Genomic DNA, 16,609 nt, shown 5'->3' on the forward strand with positions numbered 1-16,609 from the left:
AGTAAAATGACTCCAGAATGCAAACACCTGACTCTGACTTCCCATGGAAACATTAGCAGAGGATGAAGTGTTAGCTTGAGTGCTCACACCTCTTCCTGTCATCTTTACTCTTAAATTCAGGCTGTCTTTTAAATGCCCCATGATCCACTTGGAAACTCTTTAAGCAAAAATGATGCCAGGTTCTGTTCTGTGGCTACCAGATTGGAGCTTTCTCTCCCTGCTTTATTCAGTTAATTGAGCTGTGCTGGAAGGTTCAGTAATTTATTCTATGGAGTCTTTCTGTACAAACAATCCCAGGCAGAGGGAAAGAGACTTAGCTGAATCTCTCAAACACTTGAAATGGAGAATTCGTGTTTTGGAAAACACCAGTGAGTCACTGTCCTCAAATGTCATGAATAAGAGACAGTCTCCATCATCAGCTTTTCATTAACTGAGCTCAGAGTTGCCTCCTTTTATTGCTTTTTGCATGTTTATAGTATCTCATTCTTTCCTTGATTCTGGATTTTCACACCATATGGCCACATCTTTAAGTCATTTTTCAGCTGCTCTATTAAATAGTAAGATGAGATTCAGAACAGATTTCTTTGATTTTAAAATAGCATTTTGGGTGTGTGACTTTTTAGTAAATAAAAAAAGAATTAAAGCATTCAAAATTGCATGAAATTTCAGGTATTCCTACCCAGACAGTGGAATATGTAGTTTTCTACTTACTTAAAGTAAATATATGTTTATCTTGTGGAATTTCACCTGTGGTATAAATGGATTCATTTGTCCTGTGTTTTGAAATTCATTTCTACTTAAATAAGATTTAGCCTCCACTATTGTTAATGAACATAGATTGAAAATGAAATAGAAAGTGTATCTTTCATCACTATTCAACATTATATTTCTCATTAAAAATGATTGCTGCCTCTTATGAGCATACATACTACACATCAATAATGCTCTATTGCTGTAATTGTGCTTGTGATCCTAATATTTAATAAGAGAAAATGTAGCATTTGTTTATGTTTTACTTTTTTTTTTTCTGGAATATTTAGTGCCAGTTCCCTGAGAAGCTGTAAGATGAGGGAGCGGTACTGCTAACATTTAGATCTCATGGTGTGGAGTTGGTCAATGAGGGCTTAAAGCATATCGTCCCACAATTTAATACAGTTTACTTTGTAAAGGATTAGGCATTTAAAAGGCTATTAAATATTTACTGCTTGTTTTCTGAGCCAGAAGGGCATTTTAGTGTAAGCTGATTGGGATGTTTTCTTTTGTTTTGTTTTGTTTTTGTTTTTTAAGGATAGTACTTAGCAAAAGGAAACCACTGCATGAACAAATTTTGTAATATGAGTAAATTTGCCATTGATCCAGACTTTAGCAGCAGGGACTGTGTCAATCACAGTTAATCAGCTTATGAGTATGTGACCTGAAATCTTCAATTATCCGTTAAAATCTGGACATCGACTTGAAGAAATGACTGACCTAGAGTTGATTGTTTAAAGTTAAAACCAATTGCACTCAACATCCAGAAGGTCAATAGTCTCTTAATTGTAATTCAATAAAGTCAATTTTAAGTAGTATACAATTTGTGAGTGTTATAAATACAGTTCACATATTTTAACTCCAATGATGGTACTGTTTGCTAGAGAAATATGCTTCAGTTTGAGGATAAGTCCATAAATGAGTATATTTTGATTACTATTGATTTTTTAGTTCATTATTTAATATGACATATAGGAAAGTAGCTGTTTGGAGCAAAATTCTAAATAATTCAGATGAAATTTTGGTTTTTCTGAATTATTTGGTATATTTATTGTTTTTATTGTCACCGTGACAAACTTATACAAGATTTTTAAAGAACAGTAACAAAAAAGTAAAAAATCATTTTCAATCCTGTTTGAAATTTTAAAATCACTTAATTTAAAGTCACTTCCACATGTTCTGCTGTATCCTTTTCATAACATAAATCTCTGGAAGAGATTGAAGATACATCCCAATATGTTGTGTACCATTTCTAGAAAGTAGAGATTGTCTTTAAGGCCAAAATTAAGAAGGCTGCATGTTTTCCACAAAGCAAAGATCATCACCTCTCAGCATTTGTTAAGCACCTAAAAGTTAGTGGTGGTAGAGAGTTATATAGACATGGTGCTTTTTCCCTAAGAACATGAAATTAAGAGAGATGGCACTTATCCAAACAAGTAAGAGTAGGATGAATGACAGTGTGATATAGATGAGTGCACCGACAGATCAGAGGGACAAGTGTTCCTCAAGCTGCATTGTCATTTTCAGCCTGAAGGCGAGCATAGAGGTCCCCATCTTTGAAGGAGATCCAACAGGGGATTTGGAAAATGTGCCAGTCTTCTGGCATTTCCAGATCGTTACCTGGCAGGAGGCAGCTTATTCTTCCCAGAACAGTATTCAATAACTTGAGGATCTATTATGTGTCAGGTGGTGTTCTAAGAAGCAGTGCTCCCTGCCCTCAGGGAACTTGCTGCCTAATGACAGTCTACAAATAAACAAGGAAATAGAAAAATTGTCAGAGATGCTAAGTGCCACATAAGAATATAAAGCAGAGTAGGATTATTTTTAGTCCTGTTTAAAAATCAGGTCTGAGGGGTGCCTGGCTGGCTCAGTTGGTAGAGCTTGTGACTCCTGATCTCAGGGTTATGAGTTCAAGCCCCATGTTGGGCATAAAGCTTACTTAAAAAAAAAAAAAGGGGGTGCCTGGATGGATCAGTTGGTTAAGTGACTGCCTTCGGCTCAGGTCATGATCCTGGAGTCCCGGGATCGAGTCCCGCATCGGGCTCCCTGATCAGCAGGGAGTCTGCTTCTCCCTCTGACCCTCCCCTCTCTCGTGCTCTCTCTATCTCATTCTCTCTCTCAAATAAATAAATAAAATCTTAAAAAAAAAAAAAGAAGAAGAAAAAAAAAAAAAATCAGGCCTGGAGTGCGTTTGTCTTTTTGTAAGGTGGTCAGAGAAGGCCTCATTGATAAGATGCCTTTTGAGCAGAGACAGGGCAGAAAGAACAGAGTGTGCTGGTATGGGAAGAAAGGCAAGGCAGTAAGACCCCTAGAATAAAGCAGGCAAAACCCTCCTCTCTAGCCACCTTGTATTCAGCGATCATGTCTGATGTAGCATAACAAGTGGGTAAGAGACAACTTACGAGAGTATTCTCAAGTACATACCATCCTGGAAAAACAGTTTTATATGAATGAAGTGACTTGCTCAGGCCCATAGAGCTTTGCATTGTGGAGCCAGCATATGATCTGGGGTCAGTCTTACACCAGAGTCCCTCCGTGCATGCTGTTGTCTCTCCAAGAGGGTAAAATGCATGGGGAAATGGCAACGTGAATGAATTTTTTAAATAGCTTCAAAATGTGACAGATATTAATGTTCTTAACTAGTGAGAAAGGCTGAATTTTATACTGGAAAATTTCAGAAAAATAAATGGCTACCAACCGTTGGTTGGCTTCATTAAAGACAGCAAGATTTTCTATCACAGAGAAGTGGAAACGTGACTCTTATCTTGTAAGTTTGGACATGTAGGACCACTGATCCCCATAATGCAGGACTCCGTTCTCCTCTCAAATGAGAAATATTTGCTTTGGCCACAATGCTTTTTTCATTTTTAAACTTTTATGTACTTTATTAGGAATGCTGGTTCTTCTATGCAGATATAGCCAGCCCACTATTATGAGTAAAAACCACCCAGCTCCTTTAAGCAGCTTTGAAAATGTATTAAAAATTTGCCAGCTCTCAACTTTACCAATCTGTATTCAAACAGATGATAAGATTAATATCCGTTACTATTTATCCAGAACTATACCCTTTTTAGGGCATCTGTATTTTCAATGATGAAGTGTAAAGATTTCTATCTATTTAAGACACATCAGCTGGAGTATTGATTCCCTTGAACATTGATGTGTGGAAAAGTGATCTTCTACTGGCTTAATTAGAGATACAGATCTTACTTGCTATGCTGCTTCTTTCTCTAAGATTTTGGTCCTACACTTTGAACTAACCTTGCAGAGAAAGAAGTGATAATGAAGTGAAGTACACACATAATGAGTATCTGTTAAAATAATAGCTCTGGAAAGAAACTGAAGTTTAATGCAACACAGCAATTTTCTCTAGTTCTTTAGCAGATTCACATTACAGCTGGTTTTAGGTCTTGGCCCAAGTAGTTGTAAGTTCTTGATGTCAATGCCATATGTTTAGGGGGAATAAATATCATTCCAACAGCTATTTAGACCCTGCCTTCATTCATGTGTGCTACACATATATTTTGATACCGGACTCTGTTGTTTTTTTTTTTTTTAAATGAAAATGTCTATATCAAAAACTGGCTTAGAGTTTTAATTTTCTTTGTAATGAAATCATGATTAGCTTTGAAGAGTGGATAAGACTTTGTGGTAAAGATTCACAAGGGCAGAATGTCTATATAAATACACTACACCAAACTTAAAATACTTTCATCCCCTCTTTGTTCTCTAGTTTGTTTTTGGTAATTTTATTATTTTTAAAATTGAGGATGAACATTCATATATATTTTATGTTTCTGTCAGTTGCTTCTTGAGTAAATATCCCCCTCCTTTATCTTTTCCCAGGCAACTTGCATCAACTCTCAGAGGGTTTCTCTGGAAGACTAAACAAGAATTATGACTTGGATTATTTGTTCTTTATTTGTCTTTCACCTGACTTATTATTATTTTTTTTTTGACCTCATGTATCATTTCCAGAATAGTTTCATCAGGTTTCTAAGGAGATACTTGCAGGCAGTTGGAAATGTGAATTCCCCATGTACGAGCGTGGTAGTTAGGAGCAAGAGCCGTCTCTAGGAGGAGGACAGAGCTTGGCTTCTCTTCTAGAGTGGTAAAGGAAGGCTCATTTCATCATTTTCCCAGGGTCTGCTGTCGCCATTGTATGATGCCAGACACATTTTGAAGTCATTGTCTTTGTGTGTGTGATCCCTAATACATCCATTAAATACAAATCAGAAAATTATAAATTTAATAACATATTTGATGGTACAGTGAGAATCTGGTGGCGGGGGGGAAGGGTGTGTTCCTTAATTTAACCAGAATCGATGATGAAATTACTTATGCTTGGTACTAGGATATTTGAAAAATTTTAAAATAGTTCCCATGAATTCTGTTTAGGATCTTGCTTTGGATATGAAGTATGCACATATGGAGTAATTAGAGAGGAATTTGAAGTCATGCGTGGACACAAGAAGGAGATAAATCTCTATGCTGGGCATAAATGGACTGTAGAGACAAGAAAACATCAGAGGGAAAGACAATCAGTTTTGCAGGAAACACAGATTGCTGAGAAGGTTGAGAATATTAAAGAATGAAATATGAGCAAGAACACAAAAATGGGAAATAAGTGATACATAAATGGGCCATTGATAAGCATGTGTGCAGTCAACACAGAAGGTCCAGAAAAGACCAGACCTTGTTTTTTCTTTTCCCCCTCAAAATGCTCACAGCCAAGCAGGGGGAAGAATATGCAAACCACTCATAGCACCAGTGGTAAGTGAGGATAGATAGAAAGCAAAAAATTCTCTGGTGGAGCGAGTCTGGGAAGGCTTCTTGAAGGAGGAGGTAAAATTTGAAGAAGGAGACAGGGACTTTCAGGCAAAGAGAATATGAGATATAGTTGGATAGAAGTGAGCTCTCTGGTGGGAAATAATCTTCCTTGTACTTTTAAAATCTAGTATCAGCTATTTATTTTTAAAAAAATTTTTTAAATTAACATATAATGTGTTATTTGTTTCAGGGGTATAGGTCTGTGATTCATCTAGTATCAGCTATTTCTAAATTTACCAAAAGACCTACTACCTTATGAGACTTTGTCGTACAATTGCTTTGGGACTTATTATTTCAAGTATTTGTGAAAATTGATAACAGTTCATCAAGTATAATAGAAAAATTATAGTTTTCCCCAAATTCCATCTTCTACCATTTTTAGGTTATTTTTGGGTTTTCCCTTTTCAACAAAATTCACAGTGATTTTTTTTTTTTACGTATAAAATTGTAAGGAGAAAAAAGGCAAAGTTCATAATGGAAATCAACTCCACATCATTTATCTACATAAATGGGGGTAGCATAGTTCATTCTTTTAGTACCATTATGGAAATTAACATACCGAAGAGATGGGGTTGTTAAAAGCTGATAGTATATACAAATATAGCATATACTATGCCATATAGTATATGTAAATAGGTATGTAGACATACATGGATGTGTGTATGTATATATTTGAAAGGGACACCTTATATTTGCTTGTGGTATCTTTCATTACTTTGTACTGTAGCATCAAAAGTTTTTCTTTATACCGTTAGTCCTTTGAAAACCAGTCATCAAAGTAAACAAAATAGATGGTCCTGACTGTATATTATATGGATTTAACATAAATTTCACATTATGTACAATGACACTATTAAATGTGTTAATACAACACATAAAATGACCAATTCTCTTTAAATTTTAGTGTTTAGCATATTTGTTTTGATTGTACGTGTGGGAGCTGTGAGAAGAGCTCTGCAAAAATACTTTGCAAGTTACCATAGTGACTAAATTGTAGTGCTTTATGATGTTGTCTTTCCCCTGGGTCTTAATTCAGTTGCATGTTTTTTCAATCACAATCCAATAGGTGATGTTTAAATTTTCCTATTAAAAAATGTATACACACATACAATTTTATAACAGCATAAATGTATAATTTGATCATATTACACATTCTTGAAGTCTTCTTTTTCTCTTTTTCTTTTCGCTGGATTCCTACATCCCCTTCCTGCCCCATCCCAGTAATCTATGTTAACAAATGGTGTGTAGTCTTTTATTTTTTTCCTCCATTTTCATACAGTTACAAACAGACCTATACAAAAATAAAGCAGGATTTCATGGGAATCCTTCCAAATTAATTGATATACAGTAGTTCCTATTTATTCCTTTTAATAGCTACTTAATACTCCATGTTGTGAATGGGCCATAATTTATTTAACCATTTTGTTTCCATTTCTTTTTCTACTATGAATAATGCTTCAATAAAAATCATTGTACATATGTCCTCACTGGTGGTTTTTTATTTCTGTGGGATAGATTCCAAGAAGTTGGGGTTGTAAGGTCAAAGAATATATTATGTATTTTAAACTTTCATAGAAGTTACCATATTACTTTCCAAAGGAACTGTAACACATTACGTTTATACCTAGCAGTATTTGCAAGTATCTTTTCCCCTTGTCCTTACCAGCAATAAGTTATTATAATTCTCATTAGTTTTTGCTCCTCTCATAGGTGTAAGGTTTCAATGTTACTTTAATTTGAATTTTCCTATTAGTGAATTTGTTGGTTGAAAATTTGGATGAGTTTAAAGAATGTTTATTGAAAAATTATATCTATTTAAGAATTGTGTATTCATATCCTTGCCCACTTATTAGATTTACCTTTAAAAAAATCAAATGGTGAGGTCTTTTTGTATATTATAGATATCCCTTTGTATATCATCTCTGATGCAAATATGTTTTTTCTATATCCATTGTTGGCTCTCTTTGCCTTTTAGGCGTTTCATGCTATACACAAGTTTAAAAATTTTTTTTCATAACCCTTCAAAAATATTTAAAAATAAAATTATCTAATCCTTCTCTCACTGCCCCAAAACAAACCGTGTTGAAATTCTAATTGAATGACATTACAAGATACAATTGACATTTTTATGGAGCTAAGTCTTCCCAACCGAGAACCTGGTATGTCCTTCCACTGGCCAGACCTTATTTGATAACTTTCCGTAGTGTTATGGTCCTCTTCATACAGGTCCTGCATTTTTCTTTCTTTTTTTTTTTTTAAGTCTTCATTATCATGGGGATTTTTTTTTTTTTTTAGATTTTATTTATTTATTTGACAGAGACAGAGATAGCGAGAGCAGGAGCACAAGCAGCAGGAGTGGGAGAGGGAGAGCTGGCTTCCTGCCAAGCAGGGAGCCCGATGTGGGACTTGATCGCAGGACCCTGGGATCATGACCTGAGCCGAAGGCAGATGCTTAACGACTGAGCCACCCAGGCACCCCCAGGTCCTACATTTTTCTAGGAAAATGTATTCTATGCATTTTATTGTTGCAACTGTAAATAGAATATTTTTTTCATTTTTAGATCCCTAACTGAAGAAAACATGTTGATAGATATTTATTTTATATCCAGCTGTCTTGCCAATTTTGTTAATTTTGAAGTTTTTTTATTTTTAGAGTGAGAGAGCAAGCTGGGGGGGAGGGACAGAGGGAGAGGGCGAGAGAGAATCTCAAGCAGATTCGATGCTCAGCGCAGAGCCCCATGTGGGGCTTGATCCCATGACCCTGAGATCATGACCTGAGCTGAAATCAAGAGTCAGACGCTTAACTGACTGAGCCTCCCAAGCACCCCTGAGTTTTTTTCTTAACTTGCATTTTCATAGGCTCCTGGCTATGCATTCATGTTACCAACAAAATACACAGTTTTACATCTTCTTGTCCAATTTTTAGGTCAGCTATTTATTTTCCTTAAAAATCACCAAGACAGTAAATAATAATGAACACAATGAGCATATCTGCTATGTTCCTAATTTTAATTAAAGTGGTGGCAATGTTTTCTATTTAGAATAATATATGCTCTTGATTTTTTATAAGCACTCTGTACTATAAGTTGTTTTTTATTGCTGTTATCCTTAGTTTTTATAATTGGAGAGGACTGCTGAGTCACATCAAATAACATTTTGACATTTGTTAATGATTTTAATGATTTGTCCTCTTTAATGTGTAGATATAAGGGATTGAGTTGATAGATTTCCTACTATTAAGCCACCTTGCATTCCTTGGATAAACCATCCTTGGTCATATAGTCCTTTGGCAAGTTGATTTTATTTTTGCTATTGCTTTGTTGAGACTTTTGCCTATATTCATAGTGAAATTGATCTATAGTTTTTCTCCTGTATTACCATCTTTACTAGGTTTTGATATTAAGGTTCTGCTTCTTTATGAAATAAATTTGCAAGCTTTCTGTCTTTTTTTGTAGTCTAGACTAATTTAAATAAGTTCACAACTATAATTGTTTAAGGATTGGATAAAGCCATATTGCCCTGGTGACTCTTTCAAAATGATAGCTCTCTTCTGTGGTAATTACCATATTCAAGTTTTTACTTTTTAGGTTGATTTGGTGTCCATTTCCTTCAGATTTTCAAACTCATTTTCTATGGAATTATGTACAGTATTTTTATAATTTTTTTTATCTCTCTGTAGCTGTGGTTATTATACATTTTTTTTGCTTTTTTTTTCTTGGTTATCTTTCCTTTATCTTTAATCAAGTTTTTTAGTCTTTTTTTTTTTTTAAATCACATTTTAGATCTCTTCAAAAATGAACTTTTTTTTTTTAAAGATTTTATTTATTTATTTGACACAGAGAGAGAGAGATAGTAAGAGAGAAGCACAATCGGGGGAGAGGGAGAAGGAGGCTCCCCAGTGAGCCAGGAGCCTCATGCGGGGCTTGATCCCAGGCCCTGGGATCATGACCTGAGCCGAAGCCAGCCACTTAACCGACTGAGCCCACCCAGGTGCCGCAAGAATGAACTTTTTATGATGTATTTAACCTTTACATTGTGTGTTCTATTTCATTAATTTCACCTCTTATTATTGTTTATTCTTGCTTCCTAGTTTCTCTAGGTTTATTTACTGGTTATTTCCCCAAGTTTTTTAGAGGGACCACTTCTTTATTTTTAAGCTTTTTTCCCATAAAAACAAATAATTTAAAGCCTTAAATTTTCCCCTGTGAAGATCTTGCTATATCTCATAGGCTTTATGACCCAGTGGTTTCTAATTTCTCTTTTTACTTCATCTTCAGGGTTTATTTAAGGCTTATTTAAGAGAGTATTTTTAGATTTCCAACTTGTTAAGATGATTTGGGTCACCCTTTTATTATTTAGTTTTAATTTTATTATATTGTGATCATAATAGAGTATGCCCTGTTAAAATTTCTACTTAAAAAAAAAAAATCCCTTTCCCTAGAATTCCTTTCTTTACCTTTCCTTCAGCTAAAATATGGTTCTAACAGCCCCTGGTTCTTGCCAAGGGCAGAGCTGTTCTAGGGGAGGGCAGAGCAACAGGCTGGAAAGAAGCTGGTCCCTGAGTAGTCCTATGGGAAAAGCTGCATCCCTGTCAGGGCCTCTCATTTTAACACTATTATGTGAGAGAAAAATAAACTTTTGTCTTTTACAGGACACTGTTTACTTTCTCCTTCTTATAGCCCTTGTATTTATGAACCTTATCTGCAAACTTGTGTTCATACTACCTTTTCATAATGTTTTGGCTCTTATTCTTTAATGCAGAAATCAAATTCCTTACAAGAAATAAAAAAATTCAGTGCTTATAATTCTAATGTTATATTTAGTGGTCATGACACCATAACCACAGGCATACAAGACAAAAATATGTCCTTGGAAAAAATATAAATTTGTTCATAAATATTCATACAATTTATATTTTTATGTCAATATGAAAATACTTGAATTGGCTATCTGTGGATGTGTAATGTGTTTTATTCAGTCTAAGATACCATTGAATCTAGGTCATAACACTATTTTTTGTACTATGGAGAAAAAAAATTGCCAGTTACATAATTCAGTGACTCAATACTTGTTTTTTTTTTATTTTATTATGTTATGTGAAACACCATACATTACATCATTAGTTTTTGATGTAGTGTTCCATGATTCATTGTTTGTGTATAACATCCAGTGCTCCATTCAGTACGTGCCCTCTTTAATACCCATACTTCTTAACACTTAGAATTTTTATTTTGTACTTATGTAAAGATTGCTTTTGTACTTCTTTCTTTATTTTATTTTTATTTTTAAAGTTTTTATTTAAATTCCAGTTAGCATACAGTGTAATATTAGTTTCAGGTATACAATATAGTGACTCAGCACTTCCATATAGCACAACAAGTGCACTTCTTGATTCCCATCACCTATTTAACCCATCCCCCCCCACACCTCCCTTTTGGTAACCATCAGTTTGTTCTCTATAGCTAAGAGTCTCTTTCTTGGTTTGCCTCTCTCTCTCTCTCTTCTCTTCCTTTGCTCATTTGTTTTGTTTCTTAAGTTCCACACATGAGTGAAATCATATGGTATTTGACTTTCTCTGACTGATTTATTTCGCTTAGCTTAATACTCTCTAGCTCCATCCATGTCATTGCAAATGGCCAGATTTCATTCTTTTTATGACTGAGTAATATTCTATTGTGTGTATATATATATACCACATCTTTGGTCATTCATTGGTTGATGGACACTTGGGCTACTTCCATAATTTGGCTATTGTAGAATGCTGTTATAAACATAGGGGTGCATATATCCCTTTGAATTATTATTTTCGTATTCTTTGCATAAATGCCTAGTAGTGCAATTGCTGGATTGGAGGGTAGTTCTATTTTCAACTCTTTGAGGAACCTCCATACCGTTTTCCACAGTGGCTGTACCAGTTTGTATTCCTATCAACAGTGCAAGGAAGTTCCCCTTTCTCCACACCCCCGCCAACACCTGTTGTTTCTTGTTTTGCTGATTTTAGCCATGCTGACAGGTGTGAGGTGGTATCTCATTGTAGTTTTGATTTGTGTTTCTCTGATGATGAGTGATATTGAGCATCTTTTCATGTGTCTGTTGGCCATTGGTATGTCTTCTTTGGAAAAATGTCTATTCATGTCTTCTGCTCATTTTTTAATTGGATTATTCATTTTTTGGGTGTTGAGTTTTATAAGTTCTTTATATATTTTGGACACTAACCTTTTCTCAGACATGCCATTTGCAAATATATTCTCCCATTCTATAGGTTACCTTTTAGTTTTGTTGGTTGTTTCCTTTGCAGTGCAAAAGCTTTTTATTTTGATGTAGTCACAATACTTTATTTTTGATTTTGTCTCCCTTGCCTCCTGATCTTGAAAGAAGTTGCTATGGCCAATGTCAAAGAAGTTACTGCCTATTTCTTCTAGGAGTTCTATGGTTTCAGGTCTCACATTTAGATCATCAATCCATTTTGAATTTATTTTTGTGTATGGTGTAAGAAAGTGGTTCAGTTTCATTCTTTTGCATGTAGCTGTCCAGTTTTCACAACACTATTGAAGAAATACTCTTTTTCCCATTGGATATTCTTTCCTGCTTTATCAAAGTTGAATTGACCATATAAGTGTGGGTTCATTTCTGGGTTTTCTATTCTGTTCCATTGATCTATGTAGCTGTTTTTGTGCCAGTACCATACTGTATTAATGACTACAACTTTGTAATATAACTTGAAGTCTGGAATTGTGATGCCACCAGCTTCGGTTTTCTTTTTCAAGGTTGCTTTGGCTATTCCACGTCCTTTGTGGTTTCATGCAAATTTTGGAATTGTTTGTTCTGGTTCTGTAAAAAACGCTGTTGGTATTTTGATAGGGATTGCATTAAATGTGTAGATTACTCTGGGTAGTATAGACATTTTAACAGTATTTGTTATTCTAGTCCATGAGCATGGAATGTCTTCCCATTTCTTTGTGTTATCTTTAATTTCTTTCATCAGTGTTTTATACTTTTCAGAGTACAGGTCTTTTACCTCTTTGGTTAGGTTTATTCCTAGGTATCTTACTATTTTTGGTGCAATTGTAAATGGGATTATTTTCTTAATTTCTCGTTGTGGTGCTTCATTACTGGTGTATAGAAATGCAACAGATTTCTATACATTGCTTTTGTATCATGTGACTTTACTGAATTCGTTTATCAATTCTAGAAGTTTTTTGGTTGGTTGTTTCGAGTTTTCTATGTGTAGTATCAGGTCATCTACATATAGTGAAACTTTTACTTTTTCCTTGCTGAATTGGATGCCTTTTATTTCTTTTTATTGTCTGATTGCTGTGGCTAGGACTTCCAGTACTATGTTGAATAAAAGTGGTAAGAATGAACATCCCTATCTTGTTCCTTACTATAGGGGAAAAGCTCTAAGTTTTTTCCCATTTAGGATAATATTAGCTGTGGGTTTTTCATATATGAAAACAAACTCCTTATGTTGAGTTATGTTCCTTCTAAATCTACTTTGTTGAGGGTTTTTATCATGAATGGGTGTTGTACTTTGTCAGATGCTTTTTCTGCATCTATTGAAATGATCACATGGTTCTTATCCTTTCTTTTATTAATGTGATGTACCACATTGATTGATATGTGAATATTGAACCAGCCTTGCAACCCAGGAATAAATTCCACTTGATTGTGGTGAATGATTTTTTTAATGTATTGTTGGATTCATTTGCTAGTATTTTATTGAGAATTTTTGCATCTAGTTCATCAGGGATATTGGCCTGTAGTTCTCTTTTTTGGTGGGGTTTTTATCTGGTTTCGGTATCAGGGTTATGCTGGCCTCATAGAATGAATTTGGAAGTTTTCTTTTCTATTTTTTGGAATAGTTTGAAAAGAATAGGTATTAAGTCTTTAAATATTTGGTAGAATTCTCTTGTGAAACATCTGGTTCTGGACTTTTGTTTGTTGGGAGTTTTTTGATTACTGATTTAATTTCTTTGCTAGTTATTGACCTGTTTAAGTTTTCTATTTCTTTCTGTTTCAGTTTTGGTAATTTATATGTTTCTAGGCATTTATTCTTTTCTTCTAGGTTGTCCAATTTGTTGGCATATAGTTTTTCATAATATCCTCTTATAATTATTTGTATTTCTGTGGTGTTGGTTGTGATTTCTCCTCTCTCATTTGTGATTTTATTTATTTGGATCCTTTGTCTTTTCTTTTTGATAAGTCTGGCTAGAGGTTTATCAATATTATTAATTTTTTTCAAGGAACCGGCTTCTGGCTCCATTGATTTATTCTATTGTTTTCATTTGTTTTTGTTTTAATTTCTGAATCATTTATTTCCTTCCTTCTGCAGGCTTTGGGCTTTGTTTGTTGTTCTAGCTCCTTTAGGTATAAGGTTAGGTTCTGTATTTGAGATTGTTCTTGCTTCTTGAGATAGGCCTCTATTGCTATGTACTTCCCTCTTAGAACCATTTTTGCTGCATCCCAAAGGTTTTGGACTGTTGTGTTTTCATTTTCATTTGTTTCCATATATTTATTTCTTACTTCACTTCCTAGTCGACCCATTGTTTAGTAGGATGTTATTTAACCTCCATTTATTTACGGTCTTTACAGATTTTTTTTCTTGTTGTTGACTTCTGGTTTCATAGTGTTGTAGTAAGAAAAGGTGCTGCATGGTATGACTTCAATCTTCTTGAATTTGTTGAGGCCTGTTTTGTGGCCTGATATGTGATCCATTCTGGAGAATGTTCCATGTGCACTTGAAAAGAATGCGTATTCTGCTATTTTAGGGTGGAAAGTTCTGAATATATCGTTAAGTCCATCTGGTCCAGTGTGTCATGCAAAGCCATTATTTCCTTGTTGATTTTCTGCTTAGATGATCTGTCCATTGATGTAGGGACTTTAATACCCTACCTACTATTACTGTATTATTATCAATTAGTTCCTTTATGTTTGTTATTAATTGTTTTATGTGTTTGGGTGCTTCCACATTGGGTACATAAATATTTACAGTTGTTTTATCTTCTTGTTGGATTGTCCCCTTTATTATTATATAATGTCCTTCTTTGTCTTTTGTTACAGTCTTTGTTTTAAAGTCTAGCTTGTCCAATATAATTATTGATACTCTGGCTTTCTTTTGACATCCATTGCATGATAAATGTTTCTCCATCCCCTCACTTTCAGTCTGCAGGTGTCTTTAGGTCTAAAATGAGTCTCTTGTCGGCAGCGTATAGATGGGTCTTTTTTTTTTTTTAATCCATTCTGACACTCCGTCTCTTGATTAGAGTATTTATCCCATTGACATTCGAAGTAATTATTGATAATATGTATTTATTGCCATTTTATTATTTGTGGTTGTTTCTGGAGCTTTTCTCTGATCCTTTCTTGTCTTTCTCTGTTTCATGTTTTGCTGATTTTCTTTAGTGATATATTGGGATTTCCTTCTCTTTATTCTTTGCATGTTTATTAGTGGTTTTGATATGTGGTTACCATTAGGTTTATTTATAACCTCTTCTGCATATAGCAGTCTATATTAAGTGGATGGTCGTTTAAGTTTGAATCCATTCTTTTCTCCTCTCCTCCCCATGTTTTAGGTATATGTTATTATATTTTATATATTTTTTGGTGAGCTCCTTGACTCATTTTTTACAGAAATAGTCATTTTCACTGCCTTTGTGTTCCCACCTTTGTCCTGTCACTTTTGGTTTCCCCTTTTTGCTCAAAGAGTCTCCTTTAATATTTCTTGCAGGGCTGATTTAGTGGTCACAAACTCCTTATGTTTTTGTTTGTCTGAGGAACTCTTTACCTCTCCTTCTATTCTGAATGATAGCCTTGCTGGATAGAATATTCTTGGCTGCAGATTTTTCCCATTCAGCACTTTGAATATACAATGCCACTCCCTTCTGGCTTGCAAGTTCCTGTTGAAGAATCTTCTGCTAGCCTTATGGTTTTCCCTTGTAAGTTACTGACTTCTTTTGTCCTGCTGCCTTTTTTTTTTTAATTTAAGATTTTTATTTATTTATTTTAAAGAGAGAAAGTGCAGGGGGATGGGCGGAGGGAGAGGGAGAGAGAGAATCTCAAGCAGACTCCCTGGTGAGCATAGAGCCCAACTTGGGCTTGATCCCATGACCCTGAGATCATGACCTGAGCCAGAATCAAGAGTCGGACACTTAACTGACTGAGCCACTGAGGTGCCCCTGTCTTGTGTCTTTTAAGACTTTTCTTGGGGCCCCTGGGTGGCTCGGTCTGTTAGGCAACCAGCTCGTGATTTTGGCTCAGGTCATGATCTCAGGGTTGTGGGATTGAGCCCCTTGTTGGGCTCCATGCTCAAGGGGGAGTCTGCTTGAGATTCTCCCTCTCCCTCTCCCTCTGTCCTTCTCCCCCACTCTTTCTCTCTCTCTAAAATAAATAAATAAATAAATCTTTAAAAAAAGGCTTTTTCTTTATCACTGTATTTTGCAAATTTAATACAATATGTCTTGGTATGGGTCTGCTTTTGTTGATTTTGATGGGAATTCTCTTTGCCTCCTGGATCTGGATGTCTGTTTCCTTCCCCAGATTAAGGAAGTTTTTAGCTTTTATTTCTTAAAAATAAAGTTTCTGCTCCTTTTTCTCTCTCTTCTTCTTCTGGGACTCCTATGATACCAATGTAATTACATTTGATGGAGTCACTGAGTGCTTTTGGACTTCTTTAGATATAGATTTTTAATTATACATTATTCTGTGCAAGATAAAATGGAATGTATAAATGAAATAAATTAGATGAGATATTCCCTCAAACTTCTTCCTAGACAGAGTCTGACTTTTTTGAGTCACCTTCAGATCATAGTCATTGATACTCACTTTTTCCCTCCCCCAACAAAATATACTCTGTGACATTAAGAGTCTTGGAGAAGCAGAATATTTTAAAAGAATGCTTCACTATTGTCTCTGAGATGTTCTTCCAAACCCCTGACACCAGTTCTGCAAGTTTTGATAGACACGTGTGCGGTATGCAGAGTGATGGCCACCAAAGCTATCTGCGTCTTAATCCCTGGAACCTGTGAATAGG

The 16,609-nt window shown here is 35.0% G+C and overlaps 1 non-coding gene across 1 annotated transcript; it reads left to right on the forward strand.

Annotated features, from left to right (window-relative positions):
• The first annotated feature begins 2,606 nt into the window (after nucleotides 1-2,606).
• On the forward strand, nucleotides 2,607-2,679 carry TRNAR-CCU. The gene has a single exon. It is a non-coding gene; the product is annotated as a tRNA-Arg (tRNA).
• Nucleotides 2,680-16,609: the final 13,930 nt, after the last annotated feature.

This window comes from Mirounga leonina, unplaced genomic scaffold (genome assembly GCF_011800145.1).
Source record: "Mirounga leonina isolate KUSES-001 unplaced genomic scaffold, KU_Mleo_1.0 Mir_151, whole genome shotgun sequence".
Classification (NCBI taxonomy): Eukaryota; Metazoa; Chordata; class Mammalia; order Carnivora; family Phocidae; genus Mirounga; species Mirounga leonina.